Here is an 18,023-nt window from a genome sequence, read left to right on the forward strand (position 1 = left end):
GTCTCTGGAGTACATCCACATTCAGTCATTCAGTCCTTTGTTCAGAGCTTCAGTTTGTAGCAAAGTTTCTCCAGAGGTAAGAAACAGGATTGACACCCAAACGGAGGTGTTTCCAGGGTCTTTTAAAGCTTTTGCCATGTGGAGGGCATCCCATTGTTCTTACTGTGGAAAATTACAGCAACAAGATGGAGTTTGGAGTCACATGGGCAAGTCACATGTTCATGCTCAATTTCCCTCAGTCATTGCAGGAAGCCATTACCTCCACTCCAGACAGTACGTTTACATGACAGATGGGCATCTCCCATTGTCAACCAAGTGTTTCTTGATGAGCCACTTAATTTGAATAGTCCCTCCAAGATGTGCTGGCTAGCTACCTTGTGGGCGGTACATTTGAAATCCAGGTATAGAGTCAATACTTATAACTTCAAATACAAAAATGATATGTGCATACAGACAGCATAATCATAACCAGCAAATCATAACCTTTGCATAAACACCTTACTTTACAACCTTTGTACAAGGTTTGTTGCAAATATATAAAGTAGTTGCAACAATGATCTACATGGTCATATTTTAATCAGATAACGTCACACATTCAGCCCCTAAATTTTGCAGTATAAGTTCATGAGACACCTGTGTTTCTACAGATCCCACCAGATGTCTGGATGCCTACACCCCAGAGCAATGAACAAACAGGAGACGTTGGGAGTTCCTTCAGCTAACTCATGTGCAGGACCCAATCCAGGAAGTGTAGTCAGACCTCACCTATCGGACTGGGCTCTTACAGGTGAGCTTACACAAAATGGCCAGGGGGAGGAAGGTGACCTATCTCATAATCTTTAATCCAGTGGTTAGGGTACTCGTCTGGAATGTGGGAGACCCATGGTTCAAGTGTCCCCCTCCACCTGAGGGGCAGAAGGGATTTGAACAGGGGTCTCCCAACAATCAAGTGAATGCTCTAACCACTGGGCTGTGGGGTAGTCTAGTATGAGGCTCCCTCAGTCTCTCTTATTGAAGCTGTTCCACTGTGAATAGCTAATTTTAAAAATTCACTGGTGCAGGGGGACAGGATCCTTGGTCTCCCACCTGCCAGGTGAGTGCTCTAGTATTTCTCTCTCACCCAATGTTGAAGGTGTTGCACTGTGGATAAACAATGAAAGAATCATTGGGACAGAGAGAGGCCACCAACAGCACCGCCTCCCCGCATGCCCTGGGCTTCTTGGTGCCTAACACCAAGAGACGGTTTATAGCTGAGAAGCCCAAGCAGAGATAGGCACCTCCCTGCAGCCTGGGATTGAGTGTCTATCTCTGAGAGAGAGATGGGACTTAGCACACCTCCTTCAGCTTGGCACCTCCCATTGGCTAGTTTAGGCCAGGACCCTCCAAGTGTGCAGGCTTTTCTGCATCCCCCATTCTTAGGTCCCTGTATCGCCCCACTCCTTGTACGGAGAGCCTAGGTACCTAACTCAAGCTTTGTGACTCATGGTGCTTTTCTAGGTGCCCCAAAATTAGGAAGGGTTACACTGAGCACCACCATGCTTAAATTACTTGGTGAATCTTGCCCAAAGTGTACAGCTCCCACTGTATTCAAGGGGAGTCTATTCATTGATTCCAGTGGGAGTGTGTTCAGTCCTTTATACTGTAATAACATTTCTACATAACCTTTGCAGTTCTTTAAGATTTTTTTTTTAAATAAAAGAACAAAGAATTTATGATCAAGCACTGCATAATCTACCCTACACAAATCGTTAAATGTCAACCTTTCAAATTTTAGGGGAGTTGCCTAGCTAGGCACTAATTTTTGCCTAGCTAGGCACTAATTTAGGGGAGTTGCCTAGCTAGGCACTAATAATTCAGCTGTGAAGCGTGAGTGAAAGTTTTATAAGCCAAGAAAATAAAGATTATAAAAAAGAAAAAAGTAGGAATGATGAACAGAGAGGAAGTTGCAGTTTTAGCCTATTATCACTCTGATCTGGTCAGTACATCAATCTCAGAAAACACGGAATTCTAAATAATGCACTGTTATTTCTATGGTCTGTGGGTGAAACAAAGGCTTGGCTAATCAGGCAAAATCCATCTCCCAAACCAAGCAGCAAGGCTGCAGCATAGTCCCTTTTGGCAACTACTCCAACCTATAGGCTGCAATGCCAGACATAGCCCTTCCGTTTTATTAGAGTGTATTTGTGGATCCTGTGTCCCTTCACTGGGTTGGCTACAGGCTTGTCTCCAATGTTGCCATCTGTGCCAGCGTATATGGAGCTGGCACATGTCTGCTGCATAGCCACTCATTACCCCTCTCTCTGTGAATTTCACCATACGGGCTAGATCCTGGTCCCACTGAAGTAGCTCAAGGTCTTTTACACTGATTTCAGTAGTGCCAAATTTGGTAATAAGAGTATTCCATATATGTAGTATACTGTAAGATACTATAATTTTTTGTGGCTTTCTACAACTCCATTCACTGAAGTGCTTCTTATCAAATTAAACTCCATGTTCAAATTGCAATAGAACAGCCACATTTGCCTCAAACTTTTGTTTTATCACTGTTATGCATAAGACTGACAAGACATATAAAAGTATTTCCTCTGATTACTTCCTTCATGTTTCGTTAGAGCATGTTTCTGCATTAATTCAGATGTTTCATTTCACTATTTATGACTGCTTCCCCTAACACAAACAATTCTAGCTTGGTTTTAGAAAGAAAGGTTTATATGATTTCCAATAACTGCCTTAAGTGACAGCAGCCACCATTACTAGCTCACTACATCTGCAAGGTTACTGGACTCTAAGTGCATTTCTTGCTTTTAATTGAATTTCTACATGCTTCTAAGTTTTTTCCTTTGGTCTGATAATTAATTTCTTCATTCCCTCCTACAGTTTTCATGTTCACACACTAATTGTCTCTCTCAGGCTCCTGAGGTGTTGTGTGTCCCTTAACCTTGTGTCAGAGTCAGAGTTCTCTTCAGAATATTCTTGTTTTTAACTTGGGGCCAGAGTCTGCTCTCCCAAACCATGTATATCTAGAGTTACCCCATCCACTTCAATGGAATTATTCTGGATTTACACTGATGGTGTGATCAAGGACAGAATCTGGCCCTCAGTTGGGAATGAACTGCTTTTTCCCTGCTATGCAGCTCCTTGCATCACCTAGCATGTGGTACGGTATTCTTGACTGTTCTGCATGATTGCACCAAAAAGTAGAGCTAAAATGCAGGAAACAATTGCAATACTTGCTATTATGTTTCTTCTGCCTTCCAAATGATTGCAGTGAACTTGGTACCTAAGAGAAAGCCAGCATGACTAAAGGTTTAGTTCACTTCTCTAGAAAGAATGGCTAAATTCAAATTCAGCTGGTTACGTCTGCCTGGCCAGCTGCTATTTCTTCTTGTATGCCTGAGGAACTGCTCATTCACTGCTTGATTTAGGGACTGAAAAGCCATTTACAAATAATCATAGGGCCTATGTTTCCCTCTATTAAACAGCAGTTAGAAGCACAGGAGCAACTAGTCATACTGAAAATTGGCAGCAAGGAACAGACAGCTATATGGTCTGAGCCAATGGCATCATATATAAGCCATCAGCCCATCTGCAGCAATTACATGGCTGACCCATTATGCAGTACCCAGAGGTCTGGCCTGCCAGTGACGGAGGGGCCAGGGACTAGCCACTCACAGCATTTTCAACCTGGAAAAAGTTAGGCCACATTTTTGGCAGCATTAACTTTCTCTGTTCTAGAATTGCCAACTCTCATGCCGAAGAATTAGGGACGTGTTTGAACAAATCCGTTATAAAGTACTTAATGTAACTTGTTTGTTAATAACAAGCTTTCACACAAAAAACTAAAAATTACATCTACTGCACTGAGGTGCCTTCCATTTAAATTTCTGAATAATGTACGTCAGTAAGTACTGAAAGATAAAAATATATAAATGGAAATTAAAGATACGAAAATCATTAAATCTCTGATCAGCAATTAATAACAAATTTCAAGCACTGAAAATATCAGATACTAGCTCTCTTGCAACACCAGGTGATTCATATTGTATTAGGCGGACTATTCAAGTTATCCAGGAACAGCCATAGAGTTAGGCATACACTTCTGTCAGATGTTTTGCCTATCTAGTGTTAAAAGCAACACCTGAAATTACTCCTGCTGACCAGTATTAGAGAAGTGATTTTCTCTGTTTTTTCAGTTTGAGTATTTTGTTCACTTAAAGATGAGAAACCTGTTTAGGCAAAAAAAATTTCACCAAGGAAGACACAGGAAATCAGCCCCTTGCCCTTCTGTGGAAGGTCATGACAATGAGAAAGTCAACCGTCGTTGGAAAGAAGAAAGGTTGGTAAGAAATCTATTTTGAACAAAGACTGTAGCTTATTACGTTTAGTCTTAGCCACTGAAAAGCATATTTTGTTTTGTTTTACTTGTAACACTTTCTATCTTCACTCCTCTATATTTTAACTCACTTAATCCTATGTATATTTTGTTATTTTTTTAATTGTTACTATAAACCAACTCAGTGCTGTGTTTGAAGGGAAGTGTGTATTTACGCCAGTTAAGTTAATAAGATGTAATATACTTTTGTCTCTTTAAAGGAGCAACAACACATTATTTCTCTGAGTGGTCCAGGTGAAAGCTGGACACATCAGGGCACATGGTTTGGGGGAAATTTGGGACTGGGAGTGTGTTGGGGTCACCTTGCTGGTTGTAACCAAGGCTGGTGGAAGCCAGAGGAGGGCTGTAGACAGGCTGGTGGGGTCAGGGTTGCTGAACCATGGCTGGCTGCATAGCACACAGACACTCAAGGTGTGACCTGCATGCTCGTTGCGGAATTGTGAGTGTCCCAGGCAGAGACCTACAGTAGGAAAGCATTGTGAGGCACTCAGGATTAAAACGTAAAAAGTGACAACCCTTCAGTGGTCAGGATTGCACCTCAGTCCATGATATAGTCCCTAAATGCATGACTTTGCACTATTAAATTTCATCCCATTGCTATTACTCCAGTTTTCAAGGTCATCCAAATCTTGCAGTTGACTATTCCAGTCCTCCCTATATTGGAAATACCTCCCAACTTTGTGTCATGTGCACACTTTATTAACACACACCCACTTTTTGTGCCACGGTCATTAATGAAGACATTAAATAAGATTGGTCTGAAGACTGATCCTTGAGAAACTCCACTGGTAACCTGCCTCCAATCTGACAGTTCACCCTTCAGCATGACCTGTTGTAGTCTTTCCTTTATCCACTTTCGATTCTCATGTTAATCCCCATCTCCTCCAATTTAACTAATACTTTCCCAAAGGGAACTGTTTCAAATGCTTTATTGAAATCCAGATAGATCTACTGAATTTCCTTTGTCAGAGACCAACCTGATCTCTATCTTTTATAAAAATCGTGTTATATTTTATCCCAATTACCCTTTACCTCTATGCTCTCTTTTTAACTACTCTTTTTTCAAGACCTGTTCTAAAACCTTGCATACAATTGAGATCAAACAGGCCTGTAGTTTCCCAGATCACCTTTTCCCCCTTTCTTAAGTATAGGTACTATATTTTCAGGTCTCCAGTCATAGGGTATGACAGCCCCTCCCCCACCCTCCGAGTTTTCAGATTCATTAAAATCCTTCCTATTGGGCTTGCAATTTCATGTGCCAATATCTTTATCTGGGGCCCCTGGTTTGGTCCCATTAAGTTGGTTGAGTTTAGCTTCCACCTCAGATGTGGTCATTTCTACTTCCACATCCTTATTCCCATTAGCCACTCTGCCCCAAGTTCCTCATTACCCTTATTAAAAACTGAGGCAAAGTATTCATTTAGGCATTAGACCGTACCTAGATTATTTTTAATCCCCACCCCATCCTGTGTATAGCAGTCCCACTTTTTCTTTCCTTGTTTTCTTTTTATTTGTGTGGCTAAAAAATCTTTTACCATTGTTTTAATTCCATTTGCAATGTCTAACTCTGCTTGGCTTTTTGCAGTTCTCGCTTTTTGCAATTCTCACTTTTCCCCTATACTTTATGATTTCCAAGAGGTAGCTTTCCTTGTTGATCCATCCCATCTTCTATTCCTTGTAGGCTTTCTGCTATCTGTTAACCTGTCTGAGATGCTTGTTCATCCAGTTTGGTCTGCAACCTTTCCGTACAATTGTTTCCCCTTGCTTGGGATGCAGGCTTCAGATAGTTTTTGCAACTTTGACTTAAAGTAATTTCAAGCCTCTGTCACATTCAGATCCTTAAATTCTTCAGTCCAGTCCACTTCCCTAACTAATTCCCTTGATTTTTTTCAAGTTTGCCCTATTGAAATCAAGAACCCTCTTGTGGACCTATTTTTTGGTTTATCCTTCTATTTGGTTTAAACTGAATGAACTCATGATCACTTGAGCCAAGATTGTTTTCTAACCAGTTCTTTTGAGGTTCTTGCTACTTACCAGTACTAAATCTAAAATGGCATCACTGTTTGTTTGTTCAGTGATTATTTGGTGAAGAAATCTGTCGGCTATCACATCCAGGAATATCTGGGGCCCACCATTATTAGTAGCACTTGGAATATATTTGGCCCTCTTTGATTGCTTTGAAATCTCTGTTGAAGTTACAAAGTCATCCTAACACCCTTTGTCTCAGGGATCTGGCAACTACCAGGAAATGTGGTGCAATTAATGCACAAAATTATTATATAAGGCAAATTTCACATACATTTTGCAGGGCTGGGACTGAAAACCTGACCCATCAGCTCCTAAACACAACCATCTGCTGCAGCTGAAGAAGCCTTGTCTGCTGCTCGTAGTAGATCTGTAATCACTTCTCTACAACCTCAGCCACAAGAGGGCTTCATTACTTACAAATGCAAAGCATTGATAGCTGCCTGTTCTATATGTACCATTTTAAAGGGTGAAAAGTAACTTCCCAGGAACTGAGGAAAGCTGGGTATCCCCCCCCAAAATCTGCATAAGACAAACATTACTCCTGTTTGTTAAACTCAGTTTAGTTATATACATTTGATAAAAGAATGGTACTGAACAATTTAAACTTCATTTTGCCTGAAAGTTGAATTGGCTGCTGGTTGTTCTAACAGGCTGGCAGTGTTTCCCTGAAATGCCCTATCTTGTTAGCAGGTTTTGCTGTTGCTGTGGGATACTAAGTAGATTCTGCTGTTTCATTGAGACAGGTAGCTAGTTACCCATCTGGACAGAAGGAAAGTAGAAATGGTAGTCTAGAGAAGGATGACCTATGGTATGGGCTGAACATTTATGAGATGGAAACCCCTGGAGCAGCTAAGGGTAAGAAGATGGGTTGAGCTGAGCTGAGCTTAATGTTGTGTTAGTATGAATTTCTGTATTAAAATCAAATTCCAGGAAGGGGATGAATTTGGGTTCTATGTACTGTGTGGACTGTTTCTATCTTTGGTACTTTTATAGGGCCCACTCACTTTAGTTTGAGTGCCTCACACTCTTTAATGTATATAGATTCACAACACCACTGTGAAGTAGAGAAGTGCTATTTCCATTTTACACGAGGGGGAATTGAGGCATCGAGAGGCTAGTGACTTGCTCAAGGTCACAAAGAAAATCTGCGGAAGAGCTAGGAATTGATGTTTGAGAGCATGTTGCAAATGACACTCACTAATAATGATTGATGTGTGTATTTTGTACTATACTTGATATTTTGTGAACTGGGGAGTCTGAAAATGTACATAACTGTTTGTTTGCTTTTAAACACAATATTTAGAGAATGTCTTCACATCAAAGCCTAAAAGAGCTTATTTAAAACAAAGCTTCACAGTCTTACTGCGCTGACATGAGCAGCAAATGATAAGAAACTGGTGTCAGGAATGTACATAATGCAAAATCTGATGTCTGTGAAAGAGAATAAGAGAAGTCAATAAAAAAATCCTGTTACTTTAATCCACTGTTTGAAGTTTAAATAGGATTTGATCAGTGCTGCTCTTTACAGATGACCTGGAAATCAAAACAAAAAACAAAACCAAAAAACAAAACACAGAATGTATTTGTAAAAGCGCAAAAGTGTTTGCCTACAAAAAATTGAACATTTTATTTTGACTACATTTGAGACAATTGCAGTAGAAAAAGTGTCCAACAGTGGGGTGTCTATAATGCCCAAAGCTTCTGATTGAGGACATTCATGATTAATCTGGGCCCACATCCATCAGAAAATAAAAACAAACAGTGATGTTTAACTTACAAATCTATGATCATTGCTACATTATAGGATGTACATTTTGATTCCACTTCAAGGAATATTTATGTTAAAAATGCAAATTTTTCTCAAAATAAATGTCAGTGTTTGCTCCAATGATTGTAAAGCTTTTCCAATGTTTAGCTGAACGTTTAGCTTTTAGCAGCTAGTATTCACAGAACCAGGAAAAGTAATAAATAAAAACAATACATTTTCCTTTACTCCTTAGCTGCTTTTGTAAATAAGAGATTTATCTTAATATTACACAGCAACAGAGATGGTAAAACCTTGCTGTGTCCAAGGTTTGGTGAAACTCCCAAACTGATTTTAGGGTTTACAAAACTAGTTTGAGTAGGTGAATCTTTCTCCCCACCATCCCCTCTTCGGATTATCTGGATAGAAGTACTAAGGCACCCATCATAGTCAGTGATATATGAGCTCTAAAATGAATTAAACACATTCAAATAAAATGAGGACACATGCTTAAATAAAACATTCAGTCTGTAAGGCCACAATTTAGGAAAGCACAAGTAAGTCCCTTTGAGTATTAAACATGTGACTAAAGTAAAACACATGATTTCCTGGATAAAGATGGCGTGAGGCACATTCTTAAGTGCTTTCATGAACTGGGGTCAGACTGCATTTTCCTCCCTTTCCTCGTGTAGCATTGTGAGGGTGTGATGTTATGTTCTCTCGACGGATAGTTATTGGGGGAAGAAAGCTATGGGTCAGGTGGTTTTATTCTGAAGATGGAGCAATGCAGAATCGCTATACTGTCTGACAGAGGGGGAGTTCATTAGTCATGGGTCTGCTGCCAAGAAAACCTACAATGCAAGAGGGCTGAGACAGTTCCAGCACCTCTGATGAATGCAGCTGTTGTGCTAGGTCAAGGAAAGGGAGATGGTGTTTGAGATAGCTGGACACCAGGCCACCTAGGCCTTTGAAGACCGGGGCCTTACATTGGATTCATTAATGGACAGAGAACCATTGCAGCATCAGAGCAGAGGGTGATGTTTCTTTAATCACTCTGTGCTGCTCTGAAAGCAAGCTGCTGCACATATCAAATGGAACTGCTTCATGGCATTCACATTCAGCTCCTGGTACATCATGCTCCAACAGTTGATGCTGCAGGAAATACATAGCCACATTTGCATTTGACAGAAAGGGACAGAGCTGAAAATGGTAGAAAACGTTTCTGGCAGCCAGCACTGTCTCTATATGGAGCTGAAGACAAAACTACCCCATTGGTGGGCCAGCTCTTCAAAATCTTCTCCTCTTTGCCACCAGCATCACCTCTGTCTTGCCCAGACTTAGGCCTTGTCTATGCTACAAGGGAAATTCGATCTAAGCTCCGCAATTTGAGTTATGTAAATAGTGTAACTCAATGTAGCTTAGATCAACTTACCGCGGGGTCCATACTATGCGATGTTGACAGGAGACACTCTCCCGTCGTCTCCCATTACTCTTCTCGATCCGGTGGAGTACAGGAGTCGACGGGAGAGTGATCGGTGGTCGATTTAGTGGGTCTTCACTAGACCCACTAAATCGACCACCAATGCATCGATCACAGCTCCTCGATCCCTGGTAAGTGTAGACAAGCAAGTGCTTAGAGTATCTTGCTGTAGCACTGGGAAAGCTAGCTTGTAATGATGCCTGTGTTTGCTATGAAGGAGAAGTGGAATCCGGTATCAATGCATGCTCCTGGCACTTAAGTGCCTTTTGTCTCACAATCTCTTCTAAGAATTTTGAATATATCATGATGTGCATAAGACTGAGCCAATATGGAATTGCACACAACACTCTCTAAGATCTGTCTGAGACAACAGGGTGCAATTCTGTCTGTCCCTATCAGATCTCAGGCAAATCAGAAACACATCATGGCCAACTCTGTCGGAGGTGAGGGTGGGGATGGGGGCACACTGGGTCACGTGCTGCCCTCCCCCAGATTTCTCCCAGTGAGTGGGTTCAAAATACGTGAGTGCACAGTGGGGGAGTGGGTTCAAAATACGTGAGTGCACAGTAGTTTATTTCAAAACAGACACCAGCAATAGTGAGGTGCACCCCCTTTTTCCTCCCCCTTTGCAGGCCTGGCTCACATTGGTGCTGACCCACTGCTACCCTCCAGCAGGCCAATGGGCCACACCTGGGGAGCAAATTCCACACCTGCCCAAGGATTGCAGGGCTGGGCTTTCCAGGGGGTCACTGCTGACCGGTGGGGCCAGCTGCCTGCCCAGTGTTTGTTTGGGTCTCGCACAGAGATCCAGGCGGTGGAGGGATTTAACCAGGGCCATGAGGTGACTAATGAGCAGGAGCCCCTAGGTGGGGGGGACCTTGGAAGCCCTGGCTGGAAACCACCCAGCCCCCAGGGGCTCAGGGAGGGACTGTCTGACTCCTGCATGTGAGTTTCCTGTTAACTCAGAGTCGGCCCCGCTCGGTCACATGGTGCTTCCAGGCCCCTTCCCTGCAGAGCAGCTGGAAAAGCTGAGCCAGTCAACTGACCTCAGAAGCTGGGAGAGCCCCACGGGGAGAATCCGGAGCAACAGCTGGGCGCTGCAGGGAGAGGCCGCTGCTTTCCAAAAGGGGAGACTGAAGCTAAGATAGGGGCCGCCATGGTGTGGGGCATGATTCAAGTTTTTCGGGGCAGCTGAACCTTGAAATTGTGTCCACCCCTGCTATCAACAGTTAGGTGTCGTCTCTGAACTGTCAAACCCTGCTGACAGATCTAATGACTTTGCTAATGTACCTAGTCTACAGTTCATATCTAAAAGGAGGTGATTCACTAGAGCAATTGGTGCTGTCTCAGTGCTATATCCTGGTCTGAAAATAGCTGTGAGAGGGTCTAGGAAGTTGGCAGAAATCAGTTGTTAAAGTTCCCCCTTGGTTTTGCACCCTCAAGGGTGATTCAACTTCTAGCGAAAGTTGAAGCCTGTACTATGAATTATAGGTAACATTAAAAAAAATTAAAAAACCTTCCAAACTTAGGCTAGCACAAACGCATGACCTATATAAGGCACACATACTTTGATTCTTCACTGGGTTGCACCTTGTGCAGTCACTTACCCCAGTGTAAAGTGGATGTAGAATGATAGAGTTGTGCACCCATTTTGCCAGATGGAAAGGACTACACAAAGTACCTGGCAATTGAGAATCAGGCCCACTATATTTATGTTTTCATTAGGAATTCTCTCTTCCTGTCTCTGCTCCTTTACACAGTCTGTTTTTTCATTCTACCTCTGTTTTTGCTCTGGAATTTCCCTCTCTACTTAGGGTTGCTGATTTTAGTTGGACATATTCCCGGAGGTTTCATCACACGACATAATCTTTCATTAAAAATTAATCTTTAATTCCTGGAGACTCCAGGACAATCCCTGGAGGCTTGGCAACCCTATCTGTATTACTGTTCCTCCCACCACCCCCATAGTGTATGCAAGCCCAATAACATCCTCGGTTTGAAGTAGACTTTTGAAGCTAAGTTCTTTGAGTGGGTTCAAAATGTTATCATTTCTAGTAAGCAATGTAAACATTCACCACATAAAATGATCCTGTGTGGATAACCAAACAATATAATCTTTTGTTGCATTCAGTCTTCTTCAGAGGAATTTAGAATTTGATGTGTTGACTTCAGGGCAGCTGCTGGACTGTCATGCCTTCATATTTCTGCCCTACTTTTATTCCCAATATTTAGGGTGTTTCAGATGGCAGTGGAATCCTAATGCAGAGATTACATATTTAATGGTGCAGTGTCTTCATTCAACAGATTGAGAGTCACTTAAAAGGCACACACTGCTCCACATATCACATTGTCCTCCCCCCATCCATCTATAAAGTCACCTTGTCAACAGGTATAGAATCAGCGTAGAACTTAACTTACTATTGAGAGTGCTGCTGGAGTGAGAGAATTTGGAGAGTCTGGCTGTGATGGGGCTTAACCCCCATTACCTGTAAGGTAAGAGAAAGAATCCCAAGTAGTCATGCTCTGCACATGGCGAGGGGAGGGTGAGTAACTAATTGCCTCCTAGCCAGGGGAGGCAGAGGAAGGCCTTATAAGAAGACTGGGGGAGCTCCATAGGGGAGAGCCTATACAGGACACAGGTTTTTCTGGTGGAGATAAGCTCTGGGATAGGGTTTAACAGTGAAGAAGACTGTTACAGGAACAGGTCATTCTTCTGCAGGGAAAGGCCAGAGGTAGAGTCAACAAGGGAATTACAGTGAAGCCAGAGGGGGCAGAAGGGCTCTAGGCTGAAAACTTCTCTGGATTTTTGTGTTACCCAGAAGATGTTCAGATTTGTAACACCCGGAAAGCAAGTCAGGAGAACAGGCAGTTGGAGAGGCCACTGTAGGTCTAAGGGAGAAAAGCACCCTGTGCAGTGTTGTAACCGGCGATAAGGATGTGCTAGAAGGTGAGGACATGCTACTACAGTGGCATACGGGGGACATGTAATGACTAAAGGCCATATACAGACTTTACTTCTCTGACTTTAGTAGTTGTGTAAAAGATAATGAAACTCTTTTTATCTGCGTAATGCATTAGTGCAGTCAGTTGTAGCTGAGAAATGCAGAGTCCACATCTATGGTGGAGATGATCTATTAAAACGTTCCTTCAATCAAAATGGAAAAGACACACGTGAACAATGTTTCTGCTGAGATTTTCAGGAATGCTTTTTACAGTATTTAATCCAAACATTTTAGAAGTTCATGTGTTTAACTCTGTGTGATCACTAACAGCACTAGTAGATGAAACACAAAAAGAACAGTCTCCGATTCTTTGCAATGTGCACTAAAACTACACACTATTCCTTCTAAGGACATTACAGGGAGCTAAGATTATGGTGGGATAAACATCTCCTTTCCCCAGAATACAGACTAGAGAATTATAATGGTGCCCAGTTCTTCCAATGAAATTCAAAAGCACTAGGAAATCAGTCCTCCTTTTGAGCTTCCTGGGGGAAATGAATGAGCGCTGGTTTTCAACTGAACTTTTATCTAGTTTTGCAAATGAAGACAAAGGGTATCGGCTACCCGAAGATGATTCTGGTTGACCCAAGCCTTCTTTCAAAAGAAAGCCCCCTTATCCTAGTTAAGGAACCCAATTCTTAAAAGTTTTTTGGGGATGAGGTAGTCATCTTCAAACCTCACTTTTAAGGAGAAAGAAGGAGCCCTGGTGAAGCTGCTGCCTCCCAGTCTTCACAAGGGGTTTTTGGAGAGGACTCCCTCCCCACTACTAAAAAAATGGGGCATTCTCTGCTTCAGAATGCCATGTTCTGAGCATAATTTAGATCTCTAGCCACAGTCCAGCTGGGACTGTTTCCATCCCTGTTGCTGAAGGCAGGGCAGTAGCTATCATTTCTCCTCTGAAGAAGAGCCTTAGAGGACTGTAGGGCAGTGGACACATCAACCTAAAGAACAGAGACCAGGGAGGAAGTATTTGAGGTCTCCTTAGGAAACTGGAGCCCATTAGATTAGTCTATCTACACAACTATTTGATCGGAAAGCTTTCAGGCATTTTAAATATGAAGCTTTCTCAACTGAAGAGAACAAACCTCATTTGAATCAATAGATATCTTTGAATGAGCAGACAACAACAGTTCTTGCTGAGAGGCTTTGATGTCCCCTTCAATATGTGAATTAATGGATGGATATTTTTTCGGCTGAAATGCTATTGGGCTGGATGTTCCTAATGCTATAGCATTGCTTGATAGAGTCAAATTTTAGGCTTTTGACTGAGAGAGGACGAGGTATTCCACCTGGTCTACTTTATCATGCAATATCTCTGAAAAAGGGATTCTTGTGGGACTTACCTTTTATGCACACTTATTAACCACCAGCAAACAACAAAAGAAAACATTACCAGTAGATTTATATTCTACGTAGACTAGCTGAAACCCTAACACTCAAGGAATCTTTAAAAAAGAAATAAAACTTTGATTTACAGTGAGTCTTGAAGCAGAGTACACCACCAAATTCACATTTCCTCACTCAGGGCTTGTCTATCTTGGATGGGGGAAATCAACACTATTAATGTAGCTATGCTGGTGCACATGCACCAGTGCAGCGTCTACATTGGGTAAAACTCAACTTGCATCCATGTGACTTATCCTGGTGATTTGCTGGAGTAAACTCCACTGGAAAAGGATCAGGCCCTACAGACACATTTTCTAATCACGGTTGCTACTTGAGTCAAAGGGTTCAAGTTTTCTAAAAATGTTTTATAAAAACATATGACACCTTTGGGGTTTTATATATATGTAGATAGTTGTGTTAGGGAATATCTGAACCTGCTTTGCTGAAAACTTTGAGAACTGCTAAATTAAAACCTGGGCTATATGGCAGGCTCAATTAAGGCTAGTGCTTTGCCACAGCAAGTCTCATATCCTGTGACTTCTGAGATTTGGAGGAGGGGGGTGGAGGTGAACCAGAGCTTACATAGCTGATAGTGCTGAGTAGCAGCAGCTATGGCTTTCTTCTTGCACTTTCTTCCTCACTTCTGCTGCTGTGGGGCTGATCTGGCAGTCTACCCGAACAACAGTTTTAAATAGGTTTAAACTGGTTTTTATTGCACAACAATTGCTATTTTCATATTAAATAATTTTGGCAGGTTTCACTATACATTTGTGGCTTTTGCCTTTCTTCTGTGACCAGACCATGATGCAGCAACTGGGTCACTACTACTTTAGATGCTATCTCGAGGATTGCACCATGTGGACAAGAAAATAGTTTCTTTTGAGATATGAAAGTTGGCTCCCACAACTCCAGCTCCCAGACTCAAACAGCCTGCAACCACCCTTTCCTAATTGTTTCTCTTCTGCCATGTGCCAGGCTTCAAAGGGCTGCTGACTGAATTAGGAAGGGCACAGACCACGTACATGCAGTGTCTAATCTTGGGAAGATTCTTCAGCCCACAGCTGGAATATAGACCCTGTGTTGTAACTTGTAGGGGTAGTGTGGTATAAGCTTAGTACACTTCTGAAGTTGCAAAACAAAGTTTCCCTTTTTGTTATGGGACAATTAATCTCCTCCCTTTTCTTTGAAAGGTCACTGTGCCTGACATAGTTTACAGATATACCTTTAATCAGGTGAGGGCTGTGGCCTTTAAAGGCTTGTCTACACTACAGATGCAGTAGGTGTGCCGCTGTAACATGTACACTTGGTACAGTGATGGGGTTTTTCACAGCTGTAGTTAATCCACCCCCTCAAGAGGCAGAAGAATTCTCTCAATCCACGGTGTCTATAGTGGGACTTAAGACTGCTTAACTTCATCTCTAAGGCATGTGAATTTTTTTTACACCCTGCGTGATGTAGCTAGGTCGACCTAAGTTTTAGGTGTAGAACAGGTCTGAGATCAGCAGATACTTCTCCAGGTAAATCAAAGTTATCGCCTTCAGGGGGTATCTTCGATCACTACTAGAAGAAATGTGAGTATCCCCATTAGAATCTTTCCATTCGTCTATGTTGTCCCAGGAACCTGTAGCCCAGCATGTTTATTGTTTTGTTCTAACATTTATGTGGATAGTGCAACCAACTGAAATTTTCTCTGTAGTTTTTGCTAGGGAGTATGGCTACCCTAACATCAGATGCCTGCCAAGTTACTTAGGAAGAGGCTCTGAACTCAAGAAAAGTGGCAGGAACCCTACATGCCCATGTGTTGTGGAGTCCTGCTGACATTAAACCGACTGCCCAACTGTTGTATGTGCATTTGAGCCATGGCAATAGTGATGGCTGTGATAGTCTGTACTCCTATATTCACCCCCTTTACAGAAAGAACTCACCCCCTTGTGAGGTATCATTTCAAAACTTATAATATGCTGATCATTATCATCCTGGTGAAACGTGTGGCAATGTTGCATGTAAGGTTATAAGATTCCTCTGTATGGTATTACTAGACATGTTCCAAATCTTGGGGGAGCAGCCACAAACCAGTTCCTCGGAGACAGAAGGCTGGCCAATGTCTCAGTCAGCTGTCCACAAAATTAAATGGATCAAGTGGTCATTCTTTGGCAGGAAAGAGGATGTGGGTGAAAATGTACATCTTGACAAAGAAACAGCTGGGGGTCCCCATACACACAGCCTTTCCATCTCCTGAACCTCAGCTGGAGATGATTCTCTAAGAAGAGAAAGAACTATACGAGGAGCGAGAAGGTGCCCCAAATGATTCCTCCTTTCTCTCTACCCATGGCTTCCACAACACCTGAAGAACTAAAGAAAGTGCTTTGGACTGGAGGAGGAATACTTACTGAAAGGAATTCAGCCAGTAAGACTACTGAAGCATGTGGTGAGAGAGACCTTTACTTTGAATTCACTTAGCTTGTTAAGTTAGGTATTAGTTGCATTTTACTTTTATTTTCTTTAACCAGTCCTGACCTTTATGCCTCATTACATGTCATTTGCAGTAGAAAAGGAGCCTGAGACATGAGCCCTTGTATCAGAAGCCCAGTGTGAGACCTGAGGCCTGAACCAAAGTAGTGGTCGAGCCCTGCTAATAGAAAGCAAAGTTAGTAAAAGCCAGGCTGTGAGCAGACATCAGGCTTGGCCTGCATGCAGTTCACAAATCTGGCAAGAACAGGGCTGATATTGCAAAAAACATATGCATCCCTCCGAAATACTAGGCACAGGACACTCATGCAAACACATTCCAGAAGGGTGGTACCAGAATACCCCCATACCAACTATGGTACAAACACAATCTCTGAAGATGATACAAGGACACACTTACTAACGGTAAGGTCAGGGTGACAGTTTGATAGAGATGTTTTGATGGAACCAACATGTACACGGTAATGGGTGGTAACAAACCATGTCAGGGGACAGTAACTAACTATGTCAGAAGGGCAATACATAACTTTGTTTGTATCGGTGTATAAAAAGGAGTCTCAGAGGGAGTGCTTTGACCAGCCAAGGGGGAATGGAAAGTCCCGCCATTCACTGAGCTGAGTCCATTGCAACAGGTATACATGTGTTAGTATACCTGTAACCATTGAACCAGGGCATTAGGACCATGCTTCATTGATAATAAATCTAACAGAGTGCCTTCGCTTCTGAAATGGGTCTTGTGGTCTCACGGGGCAGTTTGATCGAAGTCTGCTGTGCCAACTATCTACGCAGAGCTGGGACAACACACAGAGAGAACACACATGCAGCCAGCATCTGCTGGGTCATCACTTAAAATCTACCTACTTGTAGTTAATAAACTGGTTCTACTGTTTTATCTGTGTTTGGACTGAAGTGTTTGGGAAACTCCATTTGGGATGACAGGATTTGTGCATATCATTTTCTATTCATAAAATGATGGACTCTATATGAGCTTGTGTTGTCCAGGGGAGGGCTGGGCAGTACAAGACGTACATTTCTGGGTGAAAGTCTGGGACTAGGAATTTATTGGTGTTGCTCTGCAGTGTAATTCATGAGTGGCTGGCTATAGCACTCATACAGTATAGCTGGGAGTGACTTACATGCTGGAGGCTTTGTGTGAGTGGACCATGGGTGGTAGCTCTCAAAGCAAAGTAGCATAAAAGGCAATCCAGGTTGGAGAATTGAACTGTTCATCAGTCCAGATTGTATTCTGGGTAATGTCACAGTGGCGATAGGGGTAAATGTGGCAGCATGGAAGACTTTCTATAACAACACCAGAAGAAATGTTGGCTCCATTATTGGCTTTAAGAAACAGGTGAGACTTCATTGCTGCAGAATCAAGAAACCGCCTAGGTCTAGTGAGCTAGTAGCCTCCATAGTGAACTAAGACTAAAGAAATCTCTGGGGTAAAAGAGGGACTGGAAGTTGAGAGGCTGTACCACCATCTTCTGCCATTGTCTGCTCACACAACACAAGCTAAGCAGA

The 18,023-nt window shown here is 42.4% G+C and overlaps 1 protein-coding gene across 1 annotated transcript in view; it reads left to right on the forward strand.

The window, feature by feature from the left end:
* The first annotated feature begins 7,191 nt into the window (after positions 1–7,191).
* CHST9 (carbohydrate sulfotransferase 9) overlaps positions 7,192–18,023 on the forward strand; it is a 131,155-nt gene continuing 120,323 nt past the window's right edge. Inside the window, exon 1 of the mRNA XM_043539698.1 lies at positions 7,192–7,276. The gene's annotated coding sequence lies outside the window, so the exon portion shown is untranslated. The remainder of the gene's footprint in view (positions 7,277–18,023) is intronic.

Source organism: Chelonia mydas, chromosome 2 (assembly GCF_015237465.2).
Source record: "Chelonia mydas isolate rCheMyd1 chromosome 2, rCheMyd1.pri.v2, whole genome shotgun sequence".
NCBI lineage: Eukaryota > Metazoa > Chordata > Testudines > Cheloniidae > Chelonia > Chelonia mydas.